General features: G+C 48.4%; 1 long non-coding RNA gene across 1 annotated transcript; it reads right to left on the minus strand.

Moving 5' to 3' along the window:
* Nucleotides 1–460: 460 nt before the first annotated feature.
* On the minus strand, nucleotides 461–3,488 carry LOC108923051 (uncharacterized). The gene is made up of 2 exons (XR_001965181.2): nucleotides 3,397–3,488; nucleotides 461–1,675 (listed from the first exon to the last, which is right to left on the minus strand). It is a non-coding gene; the product is annotated as an uncharacterized LOC108923051 (long non-coding RNA).
* Nucleotides 3,489–10,039: the final 6,551 nt, after the last annotated feature.

A 10,039-nucleotide genomic window follows, 5' to 3' on the forward strand; every position in this document is an offset into this window, starting at 1 on the left:
AAAAAGAAATAAAACCAGCGTTGGTTCCTGGCAAATTTCAATCTTCTCGTTTATTTAAAAATAAAAAATATATATAAATAAAAATCTGCGTTACTTCAACAATGCGGTACTGGAGCAGCTGTCCATTGAAGGTGTTTAAGACGAATTTGACCCGTTTTTCAATTCCTTGCGAAGCCTTGAAGTGGTTTCAGAAGCAGGGCCCTTCTGCTGTACCCTTGAGCAAAGTATTCAGACTTAATTGCGTCGATAAAAATATCCATTCCGCGCAAATGCGCAGAAACGAGGAATTGTCGCTTCGGATAAAAAAGCATCTGCCAAACAACTAAAAATAAAGCAGATGAAAAGGCAACAATGCACAAAGGATGCAAACGTACTTTTGTGCACGGAAAGATGAGATATAATAAGCAGCTGACAGCACTGCATCAAGGAGGAATTTGTGCTCTTTCATATTTACGTGCACTTTTACGTTGACGCGCACCCCGATACGTAGTTACGGCTCCACGTTATTTCCGCTGCGCCGCTGAACTCGCGTTTCCCCCGGAGCGCCTTCCAAGGTCATGCGGAAGGGCACGTGTCACCGAGCCTGACCGGCCGAGGTCGCGCGGAGGGCCGTCGCACCACGTTGCGTAGAGCGGCTCGGTTTAATGGGCCCGGATCTCATGTTCCGCACGCACCTGGTGGACAGGCTTTGCCGAACCTGCGTCGGTCCCCCTTCATCAACGTTAAATCATTTCTATTGGGTCTTAAATTCCATCGACTCTAATGACTTATTCTGCTGTCTGAGTCGGAGCAGCGCAAGACCATGGTGGCGCGGGGTTGCCGAAGCAAAGACGAGGGATCCGTCATCTTGAAAGCAACGGCGGGATTCTTCACCGCGTGCGGAAGACGGGCTCTTCTACATTCGTCGCCTTTCCGAAGCCTTTCTCTTCGGCGGCCCCGGCGTGGCCGCTCCCTGCCAGCGGTCGTGTTTTTTAAGCTCCGATGGGATCTGTGTTTCTCCTGCTGAAGCGGCGATAAACCAGGTTAGGGATCGACTCCCGTGCTCTCCACTCAATAAAAATGTCAGGTGATTTCTTTAAGGCGAGAGCCGCTCGCGCCGCAATGACAGCGCGAGCGCTCGGCTCCTCGACAATTACAGCCGGGGGACTGGAAGGAGATAAGACAGCGGGAGAGAGGCGGGGGCCTGAATTTCCATGGCGGGACTAGACATAGCTGGGCAAATAAGTGTCTGCTTCACCCTGGGCTCATTACACGTGTTCAGTGCAGAGAGCAGACTGGCGTGTGTGGAAATCAAAACCACGGTCACCATGTTCCGGCACATTCCACGCACAGGTGGTCACAGAAATGCGATCATGAGTCTGGGCGACTTCTTAGTATGCATCTTCTGCTGGGGGCCTCGAACCTGGAGCCGAGTGAAGTCGCTGAGCCTCCCGTTGGGACATTTTTGGACAAAAATAGAGGTGGCGGTGGGTTTTGGAGAAAGGAGCACGTGGAGGACCATCAGTGTTACTGGGAATCTTTCAACATTGTACGTGATTGACAGCTGGGCGTAGCCAGGGGTATCGGCCAAACCCCCGTCTCAAAGGATGCGTTGCAACTCCACAAAGCAGCTTTTTGGCCATCAGGACAGCAGCTCCTGTGGCTCCTGGTTTGCAAGTACACGCCAGGTTATTATCTGTCAAACACGATCAAGAAAAAAAATAAATCTGTTACTTTCTAATCTCAATGATCTCAAAAGACATCTTGCCAGCGGTGCAGTTTGCTGACTGAAAATGAAAGGTAGTCATGGTGTTAAAAATAAAGTAAAACCAAACAGACATTCAGAATGTAAATGTGAAGAAACACGAAAGAGGAGGTGCGTGAGGGATTCGGAGTGATGAGCGCTTGTGTGGGTTGCGGGGCTGCAGCCGACGGCGCCATTCGCTCCGGCTACGCTGCCGATGGATGGGTCTCGTTAACGCACATCTGCATCTATTTCATGGGGCGTTTATACTCCGAATGCTGGACAGAGCAGAGGCGAACCACGCTGCCGCCGCCTCGCTGCTGCCGTGAAAAGCGCCGGCGGGTCCGGGGCCGAGCCGGGCCGAGCCGGGCCGCACAATGCGGCGGCCTCCCACGACTCAGAAAGCGAGACTCGAACCCAGATGCAGATCACAGGGCCCATCAGAAGTGCGCAGTAGAGATAACAGCGCTTTTCTGCGGCTTTGATTAAGCGGCCGCCCCCTCCCCTCCACACTCGACCCCCCTCCGCTCCCGGAGAATTCTGCTCGCCGAGACTTTTGAAGTTTCATTTGGCCACATAGTTAAATTAATGGATCTGAAGGGGGCGGCATCCGATGTCATGTTCTCTGTGGGCGGGGAGGGCAATCTAGTGCATTAAGAGGACTGTTCAAACCTCAGCAGCACCTGGGGTTTCGCTGAAAACAGGTCTGTTGAACCTCTCATCAATATTTAACACAGCACATCTACAGAAAAACTTCAAGTATGACCACATAATACGATCACAACTCTCGTGTAGTTAAAGAACAGTACGAGCGTGGTGCACGGTACACGTGGCGAACCATCACATCGAATCCACACCTCTTCATATCACGTAACGAAAACGGGAACGCGTACAAATTAAGGCCTGATCGTGAAATGGGGGACATTTTTAGCCAGACGACTAGACGCGCAAGTCGAGGCCTTCAGAAGGCAGGATGATAATTGCATAGCAGTTTCAATCCAGCACTTTCCGCAGAGTTCTGCTGAGCCACGGTCACTTTACCGGCATTAACTCTATAAATTCTCGAAAGCTACAAGAGAGAAGAGATGGTTTTCCGGTGGCGGAAATCGCATCATCGTAAATGTTTCGAAACAAACACGACCGCACGCTTATGCGCCAGAATGTCACCTTGAATTATAACTGTAATAAAAAGCAATTGTGTGTGACACAGTGGTGTAAATAAGACAATAAACATACTAATATAAACGTTTCATAATTCAGAAGGTGCACGTTTCTTTATATATTTATTTACCTGACTCTTTTCTCCAAAGCAACTTATAATATCAGGCTCGTACAGTAAGCTATTTAGAAATTATATGCCCGCCTGCAGAGCTGGGTCATTTTTACTGTAGTATTTAATGGTAAGTACTTTGCTCGAAGGAACTACTGTTACATTTAATCGTTTAGCTCGTGCTTTTCTCCGTAGAGGCTGACAAACTTAGCCCAGGAGCAGGAGGTGGGATTTGACCCCGGATCTTTCGAGGACATGGCACCAACTACTGCGCCACCTTCATCTCTATGCAGGTATTACAGTATATATCACAAATACAAGCAGTACTGTGTGCAGCTTCAGTGATGATACAAAAAAATCTGTGCAAAAAAGTGTGTTAACATTTAGGGATCTTTCTTTTTACCTGTAAATGCGGTCTTTGCTTATCATCAGTCGGGCCGCAGCTTCTAAGATGCAAGCAGATCTTCAAATGTTGTTGGTCGCTTCACATTAAGGAGCCCATCTGCCGGGGAAATGACAGGTTGTTGATTCTGATATCAGCACCTTTGCTTGCGATTCAAAATAATTTGCACTTTGGCAAGAAGCTTGACTTTAAATTTGATTATGAACGCTTTTTCACAGAGGCAGAACACACATCTCTTTCTGTCCTTCCTGAGAAAAAAAACTGCTGCTTTCAGCACATCTCTGCATGCCGAGGGCACGGGGTGCTGGAGGAAAAACTCGCCGCCAAAACTTGCCGATTTTACACCGGTTTCCAGGCTTTCGAGAATCAGATAAACGGCCTGAAGGACCTTTGGCGAGGTCAAGAAACTCGATACGTTCATAGAAAAATCCCCGGTTCACCTTCGTAGCTCTTGTTTCCATTCATTTGAAAAGTGATTTTTGAAGTCCTCAGACAGGTGACGCACGCCTGCTCCGCATGGCCACAGACCACGTCCGCCGCAACCTTCGACAGCCACCCCCCCCCCGGTTCCCAGGAAGCCTGGCCCATTATTGACAACATGCTAAAATACAGTGAAATAAGCACTTATGCCATGGTTGCCTAGCAACATAAGCGACTTGGTTATTTGTTGAATAAAAGAAAGACTGCGGTGGGGGGGTGGAATTTAAGATACAAAAAAGCCTATTATTTATGCAAATGACTGTAATTTCACCAGCTTTGGCAAGCCTTTGTCCCTCATGACTTCTAAAATGCCACATCTTTGGGCCTTCCTCTGCAGTGCTGAACACCAGAGTGAAAGGTTCAAGAGCTCTTCACCCAAATACAGGGGAAGAGGGGGTAGGGGCACTGAGGACGTTAGCAAGTGTGATTGGCGTGGGAGGAGGAGGTTATTTATTTGTTGATTTGCTTGTTACATGTAATATTTTTTGATGTTGCTCTCGCCGCCTCCCTTTGACCCCCATCAACATTCATGCCGTAATTTGACCGGCGTCCTGTTGTAATTGCATTTTCTGTCATCGACCCCGACTGGGACGAAAGCGAGCCCTTGAGGTGTCCCATGGAGAGCCGGCTCTGTGGACTCTGCAACTTTGCCGCAGATCTGTGAAGACGCTCGGCACAAAAAAGCGGCGCCACGTCTTTTATAAACTTCTGTGATGCACAAAGGCAAATGTAGCAGAACGAACCTTTATTTGTCTTTGTGGACGGTAAAGGACACGCGTGGAAGGGGAGCGGCTCCCTTTCAGAGGCCTCTCATCTCGAGAAACATTAAAGGGGACTCGTGGAAAGAGGGGCTCGGCTTGCGCTCGGCTGCATGATAGGCGACAGCCATGTTCTCACATGAAACGATCCAGAGTGCATCAGTGTTCTAAACCCCCACGCAACCTGGCTGCCGGGGGAACGTAGGCCGCGACGCGCAGCCTGTGCCTCACATGAGAAAGAAAACCTTTGCATCAGGGCTTCGCCTCAGGGGAGGAGAGCAAAGGCTGGGCTCGAATCGGCTCTCAGAGAACATACCGAAAATCATCCCGGTTGCAGACTTCTAAGGAACCCTTTGAATACTCTGGGGTGAGGTGGCTGTCACCTTGGGCCCCGCTGGTTTTACTGCAGAATAGAGAGCAACACTCCAGATACTTGGAGTTCTGCTACGGCGACTAAAGTAAAGCACTTACGAAGGCTTGGAGCCCCAAGGTCAGAGGTCAAGTTTCCACGAAAGCAGGTTGAGACCCTTCCAAGACAGCTAGGGCAAGTTCAGAGGTCTCTCTCGGAAAGGCCCGAGGGGGATTATGGAGGGACGAGACGGACGGAGAGGCTAGGGGGGAGAAGGGATTGCAGGGATTTTGCAGAGTCACAAGCAAAGGATTCATGTTACGAGCCTCATGTTACATACCTTACCTCTTCCACTCAAAGCAGGAACAAAAGAGCTCCTCCAAGTACAAAGTATCATACCAGTGATGATTCTTCCAGAAATACCATATAATGACAGCCTTTAAACTGTAGCAACAGTAATGACCTTTCAGCTGGGCAAGAGTTTGCTCTTTAATGAGTGGCTGGGGGGGTATAAAACATCCATGACATCCTACACTTAGAGAAAAATCCTGTGACCCTACACTTACAATATCGATGAGGTTGAAGACTTACAACATCCTACACTTACAGCATCCAAGTGATCCTACTCAAATCATCCAAGAGACCCCACACAAAACATCCGTGTGATCCTACACTTACAACATCCTTGAGATCCTTTTACAGCATCCAAGTGATCCTACTCAAATCATCCATGAGATCCTACACTTACAGCATCCATGTGAACCTACACGAAACATCTATAAAATCCTACACTTACAGCATCCATGTGAACCTACACGAAACATCTATAAAATCCTACACTTACAGCATCCATGAGATCCTATACTTTTCACAAGCATGGGATCCTGCCCTTACGTGCTGGAGAAAGTAAATCCCTAAAAGTACTCTAACCCGAGTTCACCAGCCACCCTCCCCCACATTCCCACAGCGAGCAGGCACTGCACACGCCCACGTCCCCAGAGACGGCTGTCGAATTTATTAGTGCTATAAAGCTCTGTTTTTCCTTCTTTTTCCTCTTTTCTTGGGGGGTGCAGTCTGTAACACTGACACCATTTATATTCAGCCGTGCTCTTACTGTCCCTTGTTTCCCCGCCCGCGTTCCAGAGGATCCTTCCATAACAGAGCTCTAGACTGAATAAAGGGGAACAAGAGCAAGAGGAGAGCGGTATCTGTGCGACGGGAATTAAGCCGGTCTAATAACAGCCCCAAATCAACCTCAACGGCGCAGGCCCTCGATCGATAGTAGTCGGAGCGGTGGAAAATGGGTCAGAACGTGTTGAGGGGAACGTGGCGCTCCGGGATGAGAGCTTTGGCATGCGTCTCATCGGGTACGCGAGCGTCCGCGTCATCGCTGCGCGGCCAGACAGAGCACCGCGAGATGACTCCCGTCGGCTAACCACATCCTCATCCGTTCTCGGGAGTGAGGAGTCCCAGCTGGCGTGAAGTTTCTGTCAAATGTGCATGAACACAGGAAGGAATGCACGTGTACATAAACAAAAACAGGCAAGAATAAACATGTGCGCAAACACCAGGCATATACACACATGCAAATGCATGTACGAATACACATATGGACACATATTCGTATTTTCAGTTGACTTCCATTTAAAGTCGAGTACATTCACATGTATTTACTTAGCAGACACTTTTCTCCAAGCAGCTTCCAACGAACTCAATGTAGTGTTATCAGCCCACACACACCTTATTCACCGCGGTGACTTACGCTGGGTCACTCATCCATACATCAGCGGAACACGCTCTCTCTGTGTCACTCACACACTATGTCGAACCTGAACAGCATGTCTTTGGACTGTGGGAGGAAACCAGAGCACCTGGAGGAAACCTACTCAGACACAGGGAGAACACGCAAACTCCACAGACCTCAAACCCACGTCCTCTCACACACAGCAGCGCTACTCGCCGTTCCATCGTGCCGCCCCTCGACCCATACACATCTTGGAGGACCAAAAAATATTTTAGACTTACATGAACACGGGGGGGGAAAACATCCCACCATCACCCCTTGCTATAGGTATTACAACTTTAATAAAATAAATGATTCCTAACTCAACTCAAAAGGGACTTGAAAACAAATAAGAGTGTGTAACAGGGAAATGAAAATGAACAGCCGCACACAAACACGCGCACACACACGAGCAAGGAGAAACACCAATCCTTCCCGAATTCCAGTGGCGTGAGCTGGCAGGATGATCTCAGCCCACATCCCGTTACATTCGTGTCCAAGTCCTGGTGAGCTGAGCACTCACATGCGCGCAGCTGCTGCTGGGGTCGGGATGTGGTCGTGCAGCCCGTACGAATACCGATGACGCCGAGCCCTGGTTTCAAGACCAAATGCACATTCGTTCTGGAATTATTTCTTCGCTGAAATGAAAAGACGAGCCGTGGTGTGAGTCCTGAGGACAGTAAAAGGGAGCCTGTGTGGGTGTACCTCACAGCAGGAAAAACATTGTGTTGTTCTTTTTGTCATTACAATGGATAATGAGTTTACTAACACAGCTGTTACCGTTACATGTTCAATTCAGCAGTGTAAACCCAGGGAGGGATGCGGTAAAAACCTTCCAAGAACAGATCCTGTCCGCGGTGCCCATGTGCCGCTATAATCATTGCCATCCTAGTCAAGAGAACCACGGCCGGGGATCGAAGAAGGTCCGGCTTGGCTCTTCCCATGCGCTCAGTCCTTGAAAGTACGACAGCAGCTCCCCTCCAGGGATTTCAACCCAATCAGCTGCTCCCAGTAAAACAAAGGGGTGACCAGTATTATCGAACCAGCGTTGGCGAGAACTCTAAAGTGCCTTTTCAAGTGACTTTAAAGCCCTATCGCTCATTTACGCATTCGGTTCTGTAAAAATCTATTTAGTGTTAATAAAACAAAAACGCGTTGTGTGAATTTTTTAACTCTGAGCTGCATTAAAAACCAAACTGATTTAAGATGACTGAAAATGTATATTTATCTGATCCTTCTCTTTAAACGCCCTAATAATGTTAAGCTGTACAGTTATTCACCCATTTACACAGCTGGATAACTTTATTGGCGCAATCTGGGGTGAGCTACTCGAAGGCGAGGATTCAGATCTGCAACGACTGGATTCAAAGGTAGCAGCTTTAACCGCTACACCACCGGACTTCCCGAAAAATAAGAGCATGCTGCCTCCGCGATGTCCTGATCAACGCAGATCGTCGCGCAATTCACTCCATAAACACGTACGGCATTCCGCATCCTGTTATTCATCACCAGGACCAAGAAACAGTAAACATGAACTGTAAACACTGTGGGAGGGAGTTGAATCTCCCACATTTACTCTGTTTTGCTGCTCTTCACTGAGACCTGTTGGCAGCACATGTAAATGCAACGTCATAATTTTCCGCGGCAAAAGGAAATTTTAAAACATAGATAAGCAAAGAAGACAGTTCGGTTCAAAATAAAGAGTAGAGAGTGTGTGTGAGTGTGTTTGCATCTTCAACAATTTGTAACTCAACCGTTCACAACACAAGGAGCCAGTATAATAATTACAGTATATATAATACAGTAATTCAAGATGAGCCCTCCAGGCTGTCATGCCTCCTGTTTTTTTTTGGCCCAGAACGAACACGGTTCTTCTCCCTGACCCACATAGACGGTATTCGTAGGGCGAGGGATCGTAGCACAGCTCTGATGAACATCAGTAGGACTTTAATGCCTGGCCAAGAAGACAAATCTTAGGACCCAAAATAGGAGGCTGGCAGAACAGTAGCTTTCAGCTGGAGGGGGGGGAGATGTGAGTTATGTCTTGGGTTAGAGAGACATCGCTGTGCAGGTTGGCACCAGCATGGCACCGCTCCGCAGATGCATCACGCCTCTGATTTGGGAAGGAGGCACAAGGACGAAGGAAGTTCACGAGCAGCCCCAGCTCAAGAGATGGGTGCTCCAAAAGACCATGCTCTCCCAGCATGCTTTTCTGTCCCCCGAAGTCAGCGTCGGCGACCTCCAGAGTGACCCTTCGCAGAGACCCACAGACCCTGTTTACTTTCGGCACGCCTGAATCGGTCCAGAAGAACCGGGGAAACATTCATTATTTCAGGTGCTGTGTAAATTTTCATATGCACTCTTGCTGCATATTTGATGCATATATTTCAAACACCGTCCATGTTTATCCTTTGATAATGCCTTCTGGGTTTCTCCGATAATGTATTCATGCGCTTCTTAAATTATGAATTCTCATCATTAAAACGGTAAACCTGATCGCGGAATGGCACAGGACCGACACACATATTTCACAATCAGATCATCTTCATAATAATTAATTTCGATCAGCTCGCGAGATGCTTAAATCCTCGTACACGGAAATCGACCTCTCGCCGACATGCCGAGGGGAAGTTAATGTCATCTCGAGCCGCGGATCCGTCCAAGAGGATGGCTGCGTGATTAAAGGAGGCTTTCCAGTCAATCTCGTGGTGACATTCACCTGTATTGAGGACTAATGCTGTGTTTATTGCCTTCTGACTGACTGGCGCCGTCTCAATGGGTAAATCGCTCTCCGATGAATTGCGCCGAGAGCCCGATTCAATATCCGTACAGCAGGGGACACGCCTGGGCCGCCGCTGGGGCTGATTACTCGGGGCGCAACCAAATCATACACTTTTGGCTACTGGAATTAGTCCTCTAATGACTCCAGGAGCCAGTTTGCATTTCAATTACGTTGACGTGGAGCCCCAGAATTTGCAGCACGTTAAATTTGTATTACATGCCAAAGGAGCATGAAAAGCAACAAGATAGTACATCTGGGCTGATTATCAGAGCAATTATCACAGTTAATGAGTACTTTATCAAATGAAAATAGTGTCTGCCTTCCACACGCGGGGAGTCTCCAGCATTTCGGATGACATTTGAGGGGGCGACAAGGGCACTTGATGCGAGCGAGCCGACGGCACGACACGAGGAAACATTTCTGTACACGTGCAAAGCACCTGAAATCCAGCTCACGTGAAAGTCTCGAGACTTCTTCGGCAAAAAGGAGAC

The sequence above is a fragment of the Scleropages formosus genome, chromosome 13 (assembly GCF_900964775.1).
Source record: "Scleropages formosus chromosome 13, fSclFor1.1, whole genome shotgun sequence".
In the NCBI taxonomy this organism is placed as follows: Eukaryota; Metazoa; Chordata; class Actinopteri; order Osteoglossiformes; family Osteoglossidae; genus Scleropages; species Scleropages formosus.